General features: G+C 43.0%; 1 protein-coding gene and 1 pseudogene across 5 annotated transcripts in view; both read left to right on the top strand.

Moving 5' to 3' along the window:
* The window catches only part of HLCS (holocarboxylase synthetase), a 194,352-nt gene that overhangs the window by 139,574 nt on the left and 36,662 nt on the right, over positions 1-18,116 (top strand). The window lies entirely within an intron of this gene.
* LOC308506356 (large ribosomal subunit protein uL6-like) lies at positions 6,334-6,897 on the top strand (annotated as a pseudogene). Its single transcript has one exon. The product of its transcript is annotated as a large ribosomal subunit protein uL6-like (transcript).

Genomic DNA, 18,116 nt, shown 5'->3' with positions numbered 1-18,116 from the left:
AGTGTATTTGTGTTGCTTGGTATCATGAAGTAGGTTGTACAGAGCGATGCTGACTGAATTTATAATCTGGTAAAAAGATATTCCTAGTTGCAGCAGAATTATCCATGCAGTGTATGTATTTGCAAATATGTGTAGCATAATATTGCAGAAAATAGGATTTCAAGACTGCTTGCTATATCTGATTTTTGTTTTTTGGAGAGGAAGAAAAATCAGAGATGAAAAATTGAGTTTTTGCTCCATCTCTTCTGTGTCTTGTCTCTGGCTTGCTCTTTCGTCCATAATTTCTTATTTTCCCATTTAAACTCACTTGATTTGATAACTAGTATTTGCTTGTTGAGATAATTTTCCTAGCAATTTCAGCAATTAAAGTCAAAACAATGAGAGCTACATTTGGGAGCTTATGAAGCCTCACATAACAAGTATTTTTATTTTATTTATTTTTAAAATTTTTCTTTATTAGTTTCAGGTGTACAAAGCAATGTAATAGTTAGATATCTACACCCAGCACAAAGTGATATCCCCCCAAGAAAACAAGTGTTTTTTTAAACTTATTTTAAAAATTAAAATTCTAAGACGTAATTTGCTAGATTTCAGTATTAGGCAGTCTTATTCTGCAACTAACAGATGATCAAAAATCTAAGCATAAAGTGTAGCATGAGTGATAAAAAGGAGATGGAACTTTAAAACTTTAACATGCTCTGTGTGTTACAAAAATTATAAATAATACCACAGAAGGTAGATGTTTTTTTCTCTTTCCGTGAAATCCATTGGAAATCCATTACCTCTGAATTTGATCAGACTCTTAAGAAGCCCAGAGGGAGGAAACACCTACTAAATAGATTTTAGATACAGAGTTGATTCCATAAAACACAGTAGTTTTCATTTTGACCTGACTATACAAACCCCGTGCCCTTCTGTTGTGTTCATGAGGCTACTTTGTGTCTCCTGCAATTTCCTACTTCAGCAGAATGATTGTAATTCTAGGTGCCACGCTCATTCCTAGGACCATAAAGAATCACAGAGTATCAAAGAAGGAAGGGGCAGAGCTAGCTCCACCCAACCCTCTGGTTTGCCAGGTTAAGAAACAAAGGCTCAGGGAGGGCCAGTCACCTCTCCAGTCACTCACTTGGTTCAGGGTCACTGACTGCTGTGTCCCCCAACTCCTGGTCCTGTGCCCCTTCCACTCTCTCCCACCATCCCATGCTGCTGGCCTCCAGGAATCCTATTTAGAGCATGTGGGAGCACTAAAAGCATGCATTTCAAAAGTTTATCATTGGCTATTTCTAAAATATTGATAGACTGGGAAAGAGGTCTCTGTAATTTATTCAACTTTTGAACCACATTTCTCTAAGGACCACTACTCAATGAATCCTAATTTTGTATTTATCTTTGTAAGAGGCAAACCATGTTGTCTCCCAAATTCCAAGCTATAAAGCTGTTTCTAGTTTTCCTAATAGTCTCTAGATGATACGTTCATTATTTCGGCAGTGGGAATAGTATTCTCGCTCAGTAACAGTGCCATCCACAGTGGATATTGGTGTGTGTGTGTGTGTGTGTGAGTGTATGTACTATGGTTTGAGGTAAATATACTTTTCAGTTCTTACACAGCCTATTTCAAAATAAGAGAATGTACTAGAATTGATCCTTCCATGGGGAGGTAGGCTCCATGTTCCGTCTCCTTGCGTTTGGGAGGGCTCTGGGACTGCTTTGACCAATGGAGTATGGTCGAAGTGACACCGTGCTAGTTTTTGGGCCAATGCCTGAGAAATGGGTGGCTTCTACTTCCTGTCTCTTGGAACACTTGCTCTTGAACCCAATCATCATGCTATGCAGAAACCCCTGCCGTTCCACGGAGAAGAACTGGGACCCTGGACTAGCTTCAGCTGATCCCCCAGCGGGCACCACCATGCCAGCCATGTGGCACCTTGGAGGTAGGTCCTCTACGCCCAGCTCAGCGGCCCCCGCTGCTATGACTGCTCCAGCCGGCTGCAGATTTGGTTTGGTTTGTCATGGGGCACACGTAGATGACCAGAACTGAGGCCTGTGTGAGCGTCACAGTTGTTTGCAGTGGTGCTGGGGACCAAGGAGAGCATGGGTAATGTAGAGTCATTCATTTGTTCGCGAAACACGGACTGAGCCCCTCCTATGTGGATCTAGGATTGCATTGTGTCCTGGCAGCAGCTGGAGGCAGTCCTTCCACGAGCTTCTCTTGAAGGCGGTCTCAGTGGCGTCGCCCCATGCCCACCATTTTTTTCTGCCCCTTCTATTTTTGTGCTCTGGAATACTTGACTCATCATCCTGTTGATTCGACTGATTTGTAATGGCCTGTTTCCTTGTCTCCCACTGGGGTATATCCTCAGTGCTTAACCAATAGGTACCTATTGTGAATATGTGAATTAATAGCATTGAAACCTTGCTTTTATCTAGTGTTCCCCGCCAACCTTATTCTCGGAGGTACTCGATTTTATTTTCCCAGTGTCTTGGGTCAGCAAGTTATTGACCCAGGAAGGACAGGTGTCACCTGCCAGTCAATCTTCTCCCTCTAAGCCACTTTCAGAAGGAGGGGGATAGCGGTTAGCTTGTCACCTACATGCCATTGCAAGACTGACTACAAAAATCACTTTCATCTGACTTTATCCCTTGTGTAGAGTCATAACCATTCAAAGAGTGGACTAGAATTTTTCTCCAAATTTTTATAATGAAAAAGTTTAAATACACTGGAAAGTTGAAAAGAACAGTACAACGAGTACCAAGATATCTAATACTTGGATTCGGGAGTTGTTAACATTTTGTCCCCTCCCTCCCTCCCTCCCTCCTACCTTTCTTCCCTTCCTCCATTTTTCCCTTCCTTCCTTCTTTCCTTCCTCCCTCCCTCCTTTCCTTCCTTCCTCCCTTTTCCCCTTCCTTCCTTCTTTCCTTCCTTTCTTCCTTTCTTCCTTCTTTTTGGATGGAATATTTGAAAGTAAGTTGTAGACATCTTTACACATCACCCCTAAATGATTCAGCATGCATCAGTTACCAATAAAAACTTTCTTCTACATAAGAACAATACTAATATTTGTTGTATAAACATGGATTCAATAATGTCTAGTTCATATTCAGATTTCCTCAATTGTATAAAAATGTCCTGTGTTGCTATTTGTTTCCAACCAGGATCCAAGCACGGTTGTACTGTACATTGCACTAGTTTGTTGTTTCTTTCATATCCTTAAAAAATAAAAACAAAAAAAGACATCAATTGCTTTTGTGGAGACCAGGCCAATTATCCGAAAGAGATCCCCACATTCTGAATTTCACTGTTTCCTTGTGGTGACATTTTTGTCCCTCCAGCCCCTGGATTTCTTGTAAACTGGAAGTTAGGTCCAAAAACTTGATTTGACCCAGGTTAAATATTTCGGGCAAGAAAGCTTCCTACATGATATTGTATACCTCATATTGTCTCACTTCATATAGTGCCAGTCTTAGTAAAAGGAAGTGATCACTTGGTTTAGTGCTAAGTGTCTGTTCTCTCCTTCGGGAAGGGCTGTCTTTGTGACTAATCTGTTACCCTGGTACCAGCCATAGGCTGTTCTCTATAACTTGATCCTTGCCTGATCAGTTCTGCAAGGTTTGCAAAATGGTGAATTTTCTTGTCCGTTTTTCCTTCTGCATTTATTAGCTTGTATTATTTTGTAAAGAATCATTTTCAGAATAGGAAGTTGATGTCATAATCACTCCAGAGCAGCAAATGAGGAATTTGCTTCTTCTCTCTCTCTCTCTCTCTCTCTCTCTCTCTCTCTCTCTCTCTCTCTCTGTCTCTCGCCCATCCCCCTTCCCCTTCCTCTCCCCCCTCTCCTCTTCCCCTCCCCCTCTCCCTCCCGCAGTGCTTTGGACTTATGAATTATTTTATAATCAATTATGGTCTTTATTCTCTGCTAAATTATCCCAGATTTGGCCAGTGAGCGCCTCTCAGGCAGGCTCCCATGTCACTTAGGGTCCTGTGTACCCTCATTCGTCTGTGAGTGCTTCCTTCTCTCTGTCCCAGCAAGAACCCAAGCACACGGCTTGCACCAGGCTCTAGAACTGGACATTTTTACATTTTACAGTTTTACAAGAAACTCTGGTTCCTGTCAGTGGAGAAGGATTTTTAGAAACCAAGATCTTTAACTTACCCTTCTCAGGATAATAGACCGAGCGCTTACCAGACTTTTTTGCCCTCCCCTGGAAATAACTGTGAAAACTGAGCGTTATACAAAAGAGCCGTTGCCTGAAGTTGCTGAAGCCTCAACAGAGACAGGCAGGCTCTGGTGGGAGCACCTCCCAGGAAAGGGTAGGACTGGAGCTGCATGAAGTGAGGGGAAGGCCAGACCAGGGAGGGAACCTTTGAATTCTGTCTACACACCTGTGTCTTTGACCGTTGAACCACACATGCATGGAGTACACTGAAAGCACCTCAGGCAATGCCAGGCGGTCTGAGACTGAAGCTGCTGCCCAAAAGGACAGAGTTTGCACTTCAGTTCAGCCTGGATAATCGCGAACCAGAACAACAAAAACAATGCTCATCAAAGAAAAATAACAAGATCTAGAATCCGGACAATCTTTTAAAAAATTGTACTTTTTAAAAATTTATTGTTCAGTTATATTAGACGTACAATATTATGTTAGCTTCAGGTGTACAACCTCGTGGTTAGACACTTACGTAACATACGAAGCGATCGCCCTGAGTAGTCCGGTTCCCGCTGACACCATACGTAGCGATCGCAATGTTATTGGCTGTATTCCCTAAGCTGTACTTTACATCCCATGCCTACTTTGTCACTGCCATTTGTACTTCTTAATCCCTTCACCTTTCTCACCCATTCCCCTAACCCTCCTCCCATCTGGTGACTATCAGTTTGTTCTTATTATCTGTGAGTTTGTTTCTGTTTTGTTTGTTCATTCATTTTGTTTTCTAGATTCCACATATAAGTGAAATCATAAAGTATGTGTCTTTCTCTGTCTGACTTAGCATAATACCCTCTAGGTCCATCCATATTGTCACAAATGGTAAGATTTCATTCTTTTTTTTATGGCAGAGTAATATTCCATTGTATATATGAGTATGGACCACCTCTCCTTTATCCATTCATCCATTGATGGACATCTGGGCTGCTTCCATATCTTGGCTGTTGTGAACAAAGCTGCACAGGGGTGCATATGTCTTGTTGAATTAGTGTTTTGCATTTCTTCAGATAAATACCCAGAAGTGGAATTACTGGGTCATAAAATAGTTCTATTTTTAATTTTTTGAGGAACCTCCATACTGTTTTCTGTAGTGGCTGCACCAATTTATAATGCCACCAGTGTGCCATGAGGGTTCCCTTTTTTCCACATCCTCACCAACACTTGTTCATTGATTTATTGATATAGAATCTTTATAATTTAGCATTCATCGTGTCTAGCACACAAAGCTGAAGAACTGTACATTTGAAGAACCCAGAAAATAGAACACTCTCTCAGAAGAAAGAAAAATCAACTGAGTCCAACACCCGATGAAGCGGGAATTAGAAGGAGCAGAAGAGGATTTTGCTGTCTGTGGCTGTTATAACTATTCTAAGCGAAGTAAAACAGGGTGTGCTGACAATGAAGAAAAGATAGGCCATCTCAGCAGAGAAGTACAAATGATTTTTAAAAAGAACCACATGAAAATTATAAAACAGAAAATACAATACAAAACATTCACTGGGTGGACGTCACAGTCGAATGGAAATGACAGAGGAGAAATGGGGCAGAAACGATGTGAAAAGTTAAAAATTTCCAAATTTTATGAAAAGCAGAAATTTACAGATACAAGGTGATCGAGGAACATGAAGCATAGGAAATTCAAGGACGCCCACACTGAGTCTTTCAAACTTTTGAAACCAAAGATAGAGAGCAAACCTCAACGGCAACAAGAGGGAAACAATACAAGGAACCATAATCCAATTAATGGCTCATTTCAGAAGCCATGGAGGCCGGACTAGAGTGAAACATCTTTAAAATGCTGAGAGAAAACAATTTTCAACTAGAACTCTGTATCCATTAAAAATATTGTTCGAGAACAAAGGGATTGAGATGATGAAAAGGTTCTAGAGAAGGATTAGTGATGGTTGTACAACAATGTGAATGTACTTAATGCCACTGAATTGTACCTTCAAAAACATCGATAACATGGTTAATTTTATGTCATGTATATTTTACCACAATGAAAAATGCTTTTAAAGAATGGAGGCAAAATAAGGACATTGCAGATAAAAGAAAATTAAGAGAATTCATTACCAGCAACCTGCACGTCAGGAAATGCTAAAGGAGCCCTTTGCTGCATCTACTGCAAGAATGACCATTCTCAGCAATCAGATAGTGGACATTCCAGAAAACATGGACATCACTCTGAAGGGCCCACCGTTATTGTAAGTGCCCTAGGAGCACCCTGCGGAGAGACTTCCATCACATCCATGTAGAGCTCAGTCTCCTTGGAAAGAAAAAGGAGAGGCTCTGGGTTGACACATGGTGGGAAATAGAAAGGAACTGGCTGCTGTCTGTGCTCTGTGGTCACGTACAGAACACGGTCAAGGGTGTTACCTGGGTGTCCGTTACAAGACGGGGTCTGTGTGTGCTCACTTCCCCATCAATGTTGTCATTCAGGAGAATGGTCTCTCGTTGAAATCCGAAATTTCTTGGGTGAAAAATACATCCGCAGGGCTCGGATGAGGTCAGGTGCTGCTTGTTCAGTATCTCAAGCCCAGAGATGAGTTAATTCTGAAGGAAATGATATTGATCTTGTATCAAATTCAGCTGCTTTGGTTCAACAAGCCACAACGGTTAAAAACAAGGATATCAGGAAATTTTTGGATGGTATCTGTTTCTGAAACAGGAACAGTTCAGCAGCCTGAGGAATAAGACCTAAGTTGTCCGGCAACAGAAACACCAAGATGTCAAGTGATTTCTCAGACTTATTTGTGATATTTTAAAGATGCAATAAAAGTCGTGTATTGAAAAAAGAAAGAGAGAGAGAGAGAGAGAGAGAGAGAGAGAGAGAGAGAGAGAGAGAGACAGAAAAGAGAAAAGAAAAGAAAAGAAAAGAAAAGAAAAGAAAAGAAAAGAAAAGAAAAGAAAAGATAAGAAAAGAAAAGAAAAGATAAGAAAGAAAAGCTAAAGGAACTTTTTAAAACTGAAGGGAATTGATACCAGATAGGAACACTGATCCTTGGAAATGGTAAATATTTGGGTAAATACAAGATACTATTTTTTCTTTATGCTTTTCTCTCTCAATTTCTTTATTAACTATACAACTACTTAAAGCAAAATTATAACATTGCTTGTGGGGCTTATAACATTTGGAGATATGGTACATGTAACAGCCATAGGAGTAAATAGGGATCTCTAGTGTTGCAAGATTTCTGTATTTTACGGGAAGTGGTATAATATGGACTGTAAGTGTACTATGAAAAGTTATGACACATATTGTAATCCCTGGTGCAGCCACTAAAAAATGCAAAGAAATATGGCTAAAAAGGCAACAGAAGAATTGAAATGGATATTCAAATAATTTTTTTAAAGGCAGGAAATGAGGAACAGAGGAACAAAGTTTTGATTTTTTTTGCACCCATTAAGTGAGTGAAAGGAAATCGGTTTTTCATTTGTTTTTTTTTTTTTTAATTTAGGTTATAATAGTAGGATGGTAGCTGTGTAAAGTTGAATTGTTTTGGAAAACATTTATTAACCTGGGGGAAAATGCTTCCAATGTTGTGTTAAGTGAAAAAAGCAGGATACTCAGCCACTGCAGTGTGACTGTTTTTAAAAGGTATCATGATATATTCACACAGCCGTACTCCATTAAAAAAAAAGGTTAAATATACCAAAATGCCTTTTGGTAGTAGAACTTAATGTCTTAATGTCTTAGTCTTGTTTTTTTACATTTTCCAAATTTTCTACAAACAGCATGAATTATCACAAAATCTATGTTTCAGCTATTGCTGGTATATAGTCATACGATAACACTTAGTTTTGCTATACTCTCATTTTGTATACTTGACTAAATTAATTTTTATTCTAAGGCTTGTCCCTGAGTCCTTGAGATTTCCTGAGCACAGAGTCATGTGATGTGCACGTAATCTAACCATTCAGTGAGGAGAGCCCTTGATGTCTAACTGCTACCTTAAGGTACCCAAATCCCCAGGAGCCAATTAACATAATATCAGCATAATCACACCAATCTGTGCGTCCCAAACAATGGGACTTCCTCCTCCGAGGTACCTACCTCCCTGCCCCTCCGCTACAGTGCAGGCTCTGAGGAAGGATTAAGTGTGAGACGGACTGTAAAGTCTCAGCTCAGGACTTGGCCGTCATATGCTCCCAGCCAATGTGAGTGGTTACAGCAGGTACTCGTGGTACCTGCTTTCCTTCTGGAAGGACGCGGAGCTGAGCTCTGGGCCGCAGCTACCACACTGTGTGGGCAGATCCCACGGGAAGAGTCACTGACTGTCAGCCCTCGGGGGCCAGCTGTCGGCAGCCCAGCTTACATCCGGCACCTGTGTTTTAGGTGCTCCCTGTAAGTCACCCCACACCTTAGATGATGCTCTTACTTATGTGAGCATATATGAGGAAAGTGAAGAGGGCAATGCTGATGTGTAGCCCAGTTGTATAGTCCGAAGAGGCTCGCTATGGAAGAATCAAGCTCGAAGTTTGTCCAGGGTTTTGGGAATCTCCCCAGCGAGCAGCCTCTGAGATGGTCCCAGGGACCTCTGCCCCCCGGGAGGCACGCCCTTCTGTAAGTCCCTCCCCTTGAGCGTGGGTTGGACCTAATGTCTCACTTTAACAAATAGAATATGGCAATAGTAATGGGATGTCACCTCTGAGATTAGGTTTCAAAAAGACTGTGACATCTGTCTTGCTTGCCTCCTCCCACTCCCCGTTCTCTCTCTCTCTCTCTCTCCCTCTCTCACACACCTGTTGCTCTGTGAAGCACGCTGACCTGCTGTGAGAGGCTCTATGGCAAGGACCACATGGCACGGAACCGAGGTCTCTGGCTAGCGGCCCTGGGGAGCAGCTGAGACCCACCAGCAGCCATGTGACTGAGCCTGGGAGTGGACCCTCTCCCCCTGTCAAGTCTGGAGATGAACCAGCCCCTGCCACCAGCCGGGCTGTAACCTTGTGGGGACCCTGAGCCAAAGGCATCCACCTGGGCTGCTCCCAGACTCCTGACCCACAGAAACTTCGAGATAAGAGATGTGTGTTGTGTTAAGCTCCTAAATTTTGGGTTAATTTATTAAGTAACAATAGGTACACTCTCTGAAGCGATTAAGTATCTATACTGACTTCTCCCCGCGCATTTCATCTCTCCTACCTTTAGTCCTTGAGGACTTGTTCCATTTTCTGCATGGTACCCTTTCAATTTCAAATTTTCATCAAGGCATCAAATGCCTTTTCTGCCCTTGTCTTTATCTTTCCATCTTTCTTCTAGCCCAGTCACCACATTTTTGCTATATTAACAAAAAATAGCACACTGACTATTGCAGTCATTCCATCTGTTTCTTTGGAGCCCTCCCCTGCGCCTTTCAAAAGTCATAAAAGGATGTGGCTTCATTGTCACCTAGAGCCCAGAGCAGGGGTTCGCAGCCTGCTTTTGGTCCCTTTGTCACATCTCAAGGAGGATGTCACATACAAGAGCCCCACTGTGTGTTGTTCACTGTGGACCCCAACAGCGGGCCATCCAGGGAGCAGGCAAAGTACCCAGGTGCCCCGTCACCATTGGCTGCATGTTGATTGACTTACCAAGAGAAAATGCTGGAAAATTCTCTGACCTAGAGCGCACTGAACTGATTTGTGAGACCCTGGACTCTAGTCCCATGTCAGTATAGCTTTGCCCTGTCTTTCCACCTAGTATCTGTCACGGGAAGGCCCCGATAAGAGTAACCACTGTGTTCTTCTTAACCAGAGCATTGGGGAAAGAATCCCTCTGTAAGTGATAGAAAATGCGTGTTTCATATTTTAAACCTGAGCGGAATTTGCAAAGTATAATAGAAGCCACCATTGTCCCTAGAGCTGTGAAGAGTTCGGGGGCGAGGGGTGGAAATAGCACATCTCACCTGATGAACATGTCTGCCAATTGAAAATTAGTTTCTCATCAATTGCCTCCTTATTCTTTTAGCTCGTACTGAACGAAGTGGACATTTGGTGACGGACTTCTCAGTGCCCTCCCTGTGGCCACGGGCCTATTCACACCGTTCCTGGTGCATTAAGTATCCCCAATGCAGAGGATTAAGGCACGGTGGAAGCATACTCTGGATTTCACCCAGAGGTCACGGAGAGCCCCTCTTCCCTTGGCAGTCAGCGGCATTCTTATTACACTTCATTTATCTGCTTGGGAGGACTCGGGAGGGCCAGCTGGGCCCCTGTCTGCACTCATCACGAGTTAATGTCTGAGTGAGGTGTTGTGGTCATGAACAAGTGCAGAAGGTACCCGGTGGTCCTGCCAGACAAGAGGGGCCCTCAATTAGCAGCAACGTTCAATCAGGCTGCTTAACCCGCCGTGGGGCTGAGGTGGTCATGTCCTTCCTGCCGCCCTCCTGGAAACACAGAGCCCACAGGCAGGCAGGGGCATCCGTGTGGCCCAGGATAGGAAGATGGCGCAGACCCCAGCCCGACCCACGTCCAGGGGAGACCCGAATGTCGCTTTTATTTTTGACAGAGTAGTGAAGGTTCACCGAGAGACTCCCCCTGCCCCCTTTAAAATCTTTTTGTCTTTGCCGAGTTCCTACTTCCCAAGCTGGACATCGTACCGGCTTGCTTTCTTTGCTGTCAGAAACAGCCTAGTGGCGTCCTGTTTCGGAGCACGTCGCTTAGGGACAGCTGTGGAGACTGAGACAGCTCAAGACCTTGCGAGCTTCGAGGCCTTACCTCATCTCCAAATCACGGCTTGTTCAGCTGTGAAGTGGAGGTGACCGTACCTGGTCTGTGCACCTAGCAGAGCTGTTAGGAAGGTCCGATATAGAAGCAGGTGTGAACTGTCAGACATTATGCAAGTCTGAGGTGAAATTACGGCATGCCAGGACCGGGTCCCTTAGAGTTGACCGTTCATTATAGCCAAAGTAGGTATTTATTTTAATAGTCACATAGAGAACACGCAAACCTGGTGTTCTTGCTGGGTGTTTGCATTTTATTAGAAATGCTATCTAATATTGCAGCATTTAATAAATGACAGATAAATGTAAGCACTTCCTCCAGTTTCGGCCACGTGACTCTAACGCACATTGAGGACCGTGGTAGACAGAGGGGCCAGTTGGGTAGGAGGGGGAAGGGAGAGAGTTTCTCAGCTCAGTGTGACATCTGTCGTGAGATCCTCCAGGCGCCGTTTAAACTGAAGGTGGGCTGTGTCATTTCGTCAGTTCCCGGGCCCGTGGCAGATGATTTGGGGACGGTCCACCTTGAGTCCATGAGCAGACTCCTCAGTTCCCTCTGGGCAAGCTCGGCTTCTGATGGTACGTGACGAACCCAGCATCTTCCCTCTCCCAGATGAAAAACTGGATTTATTTACCACAGGTGGCTCGAAATTCTTTCTGGTGATCAGATAGCCCCCAAAACCAACGTGGAGGCAGCTCCCCATGCCCTTGTCGGCGGCGATGCAGAATAACTTGTGCGGTTTAAGTGAGCGGCAGTTCCAACACCTGCTGAGAGCAGAGCAGTGTGCTGGGGGTCCGGGGGACCGGCCAGGAGGAACTAATGGGCCTCGTGGACGGCTGGGGCCTCAGCCACGGGGAGAGTCACATGCAGGCCGGGGAGGGGTTGGTAGAACCCATGCACTTAAGATGCACATGCTTAGCATTTTAAAGCTTACTGTAAACTTTAAGCTTCGTTCTTTACTTACCTGGCAGATTGGAAAGTGCTGCGTCTTGGTGTAATGAAGCATTATGTTGGTACAGCGAAAAGGAAACGGCCCTCCTGGCGAGAATTCGGTCCCACCAGAAACTCACGGTCTGATGTGGGGCGCCGCTTGGGAATGGATGTGTGTGTTTGTGTATATGTGTGCACGCAGGCGCCATTCCTGACCAGGAAGCCGAGACCCAATTGCCCATTACATTGCCTAATTCCATCTGATGGTTTCCTGAAAGGCATGTGGGATACCAAATCCGTCCTTGTTTGCAGGCTTTTTTTTTTTTTTAACCTAGGAAATGTCTTTTTACATGTGGTTTTCTTTTTATACTTTTGCTTTGGAAACATGGAAATGATTCGTGTAGGATTATTTTGATGGAGAGAAAAAGAATTGAAATTGAGGAATAAATCAGCCACTGGGTAGTTCTTGCAGCCAAAACCTGTTGGAGCCTAAAGCTCCCACCGCATCTGGAACCTTGCTCTGGGCCTCGTGGGCATAAACTGGAACCTTGGCAATAAACTTCTGGACACAAGGTCGCCCTATGCCAGGGTTTCTGGAGTCCAGATTTAATATTGCACATTCCTCCTTGTTTTGAAAGGAGGAAATCATTACTTGAAATGTTAGGTAAATCTGTTCCATCCTGAACATGGAAATATTGAGGCTAGACACAGAACATGGAGAAGGAAGCTTGGAGAGGTCATCTGCCTACCCTGAGCCTGTGCTTTGAACCTCGGCCTGTCAAGAAGGCCGTCTTGTCCATGGAGCTGCTCCCCTGGCCAGCTCAGGATACCCCGGACTTTGAGTTCCTAGCAGTGTGTCCTGACCTGTCTTCAAACTCCATCATTCTCATTGTCACCATGACAACAGGGTTAAGCATGGAGGTCACTCAGTTAAGGGTCTAGGGTTAGCAACTTGACTCTGTTGCACAGCGTTCTCTCCTCATATACCCATATCTATACCTACGTCTTTGACCTCCAGAATTAGGGTCATATGTATTTGGGGATTATTGCCGTATTAACTCCTGTTCATTCTTTAAACACTCCCTGAAATGGCTAGTATACAACTGCTTACCAGTAGAAGGTGACTGGCTGCTCAGACTGTTCTGTGGATCCCACCCTCACGAGCTGTATAGGGATGGTACCTTTTTTATGGAATTATGTGACATTGAATTATATTGAGATGAAAAGGTAACCTCAGTCTGTTGTCAGTCTGTTCTATCCCAGGAACTCCATCGTTTTTGAAGTTTAGTACAGTGCAAAGAATAGTGACAGGAGCTTGAAATTTGGATCCAAAGGGCAGGGACATGTGTCTGAGTCACTCTTCTGCTTAGACACTCAGTGACTTCTCCAAGCCTCAGTTTCTTCATCTGTAAAATGGCAATAACAATAGCAACTTTTCAAGTTTTTCTAGTGACAAATAAGACGTAGATGAAAAGTGCCATGTGAACATTTGTAAAATACGAGGCAGATGTTCATTGTATATGTAGATAATGTTTGTGCTAGAGAAAAAAGTACGTGATTCCCAACCCTGCTTCATTTTCCCTAATACTGGGGCCACTGCCCTTGGGGGTTGTTTCAGGTAATATCAGCCTACCCTGATTAATCACAAACGTGGAAAAGGATATTATTTGTTGTTCTTAGCAAGAGAGACACACAACTTCCCCTTTCAGCTCGGCTGATGTTACGTGGATGGCCAGTGGTCAAGATGGACATTAAGTATCCGTCTTCCATGCCTGGCCCATAACATTCTCACTCGCCCTTCCACCTTCCATTGCGATCTTGGAAGTCATGTGGGAAGATGGTGGTGTCACAAGTGAAAGAGGCCTGTCTGTGACTCAGCACTTGGAGGAGAGCCCTGACTAGCCTGGACTTGGCCACTGCCCTTGGGGTTGTTTCAGGTAATATTAGTCTCCTCTGATTAATCACAAACTTGGAAAAGGATATTATTTGCTATTCTTAGCATAGAAAGCAATTGTATTTTATATAGCTTACATTTTGTGCATTATAAATATAATGCACTATTGCTTAGGGCTGTTTATGTCATGTTTTATATACATATATAATATTGTTACTAAAAGTGCAAATGAAAATCAACCTATTTGCAATTTTTATAAAGAGAACACAATTGCTCACAATGAAGCAAAGTCATATCTTGAGGTTGACTAACTTTTTGTGCATATCTTGACCAACAAGGAAAGTTAAGAGACTCGTTGAGAGGTGTGTTCCTGCTCGAGACAATAATAATACTAAAAGATGAACTCCCGTTGATTGAGCACTTACCGTACGCCATACGAGCTGTGCTAAGAGCTTATCAGACATGACAGGCATGTGCCGAAAATGAAACATTTGTCTTTTCCTTCACATTTTTTATACCTATTAAAATTTAATTATGAGACAAAGCTTGTTTTTCCTTTTCTAGATCGTCAGACCCTCTTTCACCACTGTTATAGTAGAATGTGGCGCAGATGAATTGAGCAGGGGAGCTAATTATGTATGAGAACCTAATTTCTAAAATGTCATAGGGCAGCCAGCTACTAAAATCAAATTCTGGCAGACTGTTGCAGATTGAAAAATTACACGTGTCTTTGTTGTGTACTGCGTCTGTTTTGGCTGGCGTGAAGAACAAGAATAATTGTTCAGGGGGCCGTGGCTTACTAGTGGTTTACCAGTCTGTTCTTTAACTGTCTTGTATAAATATGTCCAGCCAAATACGGTTTCCTGCATGTTTCATCTATCTGCATTAAGCATTCAAGCATTATAGCCACAATATAGGGTCCACCGAGGGAAATGCTGCTGTTGGTTATACGGGCCCAGCAACCACACGTGCTTTATAATGAATTGACTTCAGGTTTGCAATTTTATCTCTTTCCTTTGACACCACTCTCCATCCCCAAAAATAAGGGGACAGAATTCACACCCCAAAGTAAACTGCAGCCAACATGGAACGTACTAGTCTTCGTGGGATCCATAGTAATAGGGCTTGTGTTTGAAGTTGTACGAGTGAGGTTGTTTGAAGATGGACAAATGATGGAAAAGGGATTTTCAGATACTGTCTTAAACTTACGGTGAACGAAACACTCTGGAGACGAGTATGGTGGCTGGGGAACCCCACAACCAGATCCCTGGGGTTCCAGCCTGGCACTTACATGGGTCTTAGTTTCCTTATTTGTAAAGCGGGACTAATTCTAGTACTAATTATAGTACTTGCTGCCTCTGTTTCCTCACCAGTAAAATAGAGTGAAGCGTAGTGCTGTCTCAGAAGATGGACTCGTTTCCTGTGCAATGCTGAGAACAGTGCCTGCAGAGAGCGGCGCTCCGCGGCTCCTGTAATTGTTACGGCCGTGACTGCATGTGCTCCATATGTAATGTCTGTTTTCGCTTTAGTGGAAAGCTCGATTACAGATTCTCTTTTCTCAGCTTATCATACGAATGTCTGTTGCTCTCGTGTGTGCCTGTTTGTTCACCAAGTGTTTATGGAGTGCGTGCTGTGTGCTGGTCGCTGTGCCAGGACTGCGTTCCAAGCACGTCCACGTGCGTCCTCTGTCTTCAGTCGGAAACAGTGGGGGTGCCGACTCTGCCTGGTCAGCACGAGGTGTGGCTTGTCCCGGCGCTCACTGTGGTCCTCTTTGGGGATGTCGTGATGGGGTCAAATTGGCCTTGGTCTATGGGGCATTTGGGCTCAAGAGGACATGTCCAGACTGTTTGCTTGCAGTTCTCTGCAGCTGATATTAAGCTCAGTTCATAAATATGGACACGAGGTATATGAAACTCAGATATCCTTCAAAAGAAAGAAAGATGGCTAGCTTTTCCTCATGAGGCTGTTTCTAAATGTTTACATTTTACTGTTATTATTAACCTTGTGATTTGGGTTCGTTGCTGAATTGCCATTTTTCCAAATTGAAGAACTAAGGCTTTGCAAAACTGGAGTGGCTTCCTGAGCCTCCAGGCTGAATCTGGGACTCTATTTGTAGGGTCCAGTTTTTTGCTCCTTGGAAATCTGGCAGATCCAAATTAGAAAGAGCTGTATCAGACCCTATGGACACCGCTAAGGATAGAACCTAACTGCTTACAGATCCGAGAGGTAGGGGAGCAGAAGCAGGCCAAAGTGTGAGAGAGGGCGCACATGTGGGTGTCCACACCTTGGGCAGCCCCCCCTGACCCCCTGCTCTAAATAGCATCTCTAAACTGATGGTTTCCAAATTTACATCTTCAATCTCTCCACTGATCTTCAGATTCTTACATTTATTTGCTGACCATATGTAAATTATAATTAGACTTAGCTATCTAATTTTTACCTTTCCAAAAGACATCTTAAAATTAGCTTGCTCCAGTAATCAAGATAGTGTGTAGTGGTTTAAGGGCAGACGTATAGATTAATGGAACAGAGCTTTCAGAAATAGACTCACATTTATACGGCCAATTGATTTTTGATAAGGTGTCAAGGTCATTGAATGGGGGAAAAGATAGTCATTTTAATAAATGGTGCTCGAACAATTTGGTATCTATATGGAAAATAATTATTGAATAAATAATGGGAATCTCAACCTTTCCTTGATACCATATGGAAATTAACTCAAATGGATCATAAATCTACTAAATATGAGAGCTAAACTATTCAACTTCTAAAAGAAAAAAATAGGAGAAAATATTTGTGATACAGGAGTAGGAAAAGATTTCTTAAGACACAAAAAGTATGAATTGTAAAAGAAAAATGTGACTAAAATGGACTTAGTTTAATTAAAATAAAAACCCTTTTGTTCTTTATAAGGCACAGTTAAAATAGAAAGGCAAGCCACAGACTGGGAAGAAATATTTGCAAAACATTTATTTGACGAAGGGCTTGTAGCCAGAATAAAGAACCTTACAACTCAATATTAAGAAGACAACCCAATTTTTTTTTTAAAGGCAAAAGATTTGAAAAGACACTTCATCAAAGAAAACATATGAATGGCAGAAGGTACATGAGAAGATGCTTGATGTCACTAGGCTTCAGGAAAATGCAAGTTAAACTACAATGAGATACCATTACACACTCATTAGCAGGACTGACAGTACCACTTGTTGGCACGGATGCAGAGAAACTGGAACTCTCATATGTTGCTGGTGGGAATGCAAAGTGATACCGCCACTTCTGAGAACATTCTGGCAATATCTTAGGACATTAAATATACACTCACTCTACGACCCAGCAATGCTACTCATAGGGATTTGACGAAGATAAATGAAAACATATGTCCACTTAAAGACTTGTATGCAGATGTTCATACAGCTTTATTCAAAATGGCCCCAAACTGGAAACAACCAAGTATTCATTAGTTGGTAAATGGATAAACAAATTGCCAGAATACTAGTCAGCAATATAAAGGAGCAAAAGATTGATGCAATAACATGGGTGGGTCTCAGAAATAATACGCTAAGTGAAAATCCATGGTTCGTACCTGCCTGGAAGCCCTACCTGCCTCTCCCCCTCATCCCGCCTCATAGACCTATTCGTGCTGGTGCACACACACACACACACACACCTGCATGCACGCACACACGCGTGGTGTGGGCCTCAGACATGGCAAGTACACACACCCTGCCTTGGATATTCGTGCTTGCTCTTTCCCTGCCCGCCTCTCCCAGATATCTTTCCTGCTCTCACTTCCTTCAGGTCTCCGCTCACATGTCAGGTATGAGAGAGGGCTTCCCTAATCATTCTTTACAAGATATGAAACAGAATCAACCACCCCTCTTCTAATCTTCTTACTTAATATAGAATGTATTTATTTGTTTGGTATCAGCCTCCCCCTGCCAGAATACAAGGCTGCTTGGTTTAGGGCTGTATTTCTTGGTTCCTAGAAGCAGTACATAGTAAATGCTCAATAAGTAATTGTTAAATTAATAACAGTGAATGTACAAAATTAGGAATGCAGGCATTCCACTGCATTGTGTCGGCACCTTTCCCTTCGCTTTCTCATTCATTCATGCATGGCACAGGCTCTGACTGCTTAGCTCAGAGAATCTGACAAAAAGTTCACCAGGAATGAGTACAGATGCATTTAATATGTTCAAACGGGAAATCCTCAACATTTTTTGCCAAGGTGTTCAAATAGAGCTTTTTACACAGAAACTTCTCAAATGATGTGGAGCACACTGATGGCTACTTAATCCTCCTCCCTCGGCCCCCACTTATAAAAACAAAACTATAAGGCAAACCTAGGAGAAAATAATTGTGATGTTTATAAAATATTGGATTTAAATGCTAT

Source organism: Rhinolophus hipposideros (assembly GCF_964194185.1).
Source record: "Rhinolophus hipposideros genome assembly, chromosome: 2".
Classification (NCBI taxonomy): Eukaryota; Metazoa; Chordata; class Mammalia; order Chiroptera; family Rhinolophidae; genus Rhinolophus; species Rhinolophus hipposideros.
Note: the sequence above shows the minus strand (reverse complement) of the source record. Positions and strands in the feature narration are given on the sequence as shown.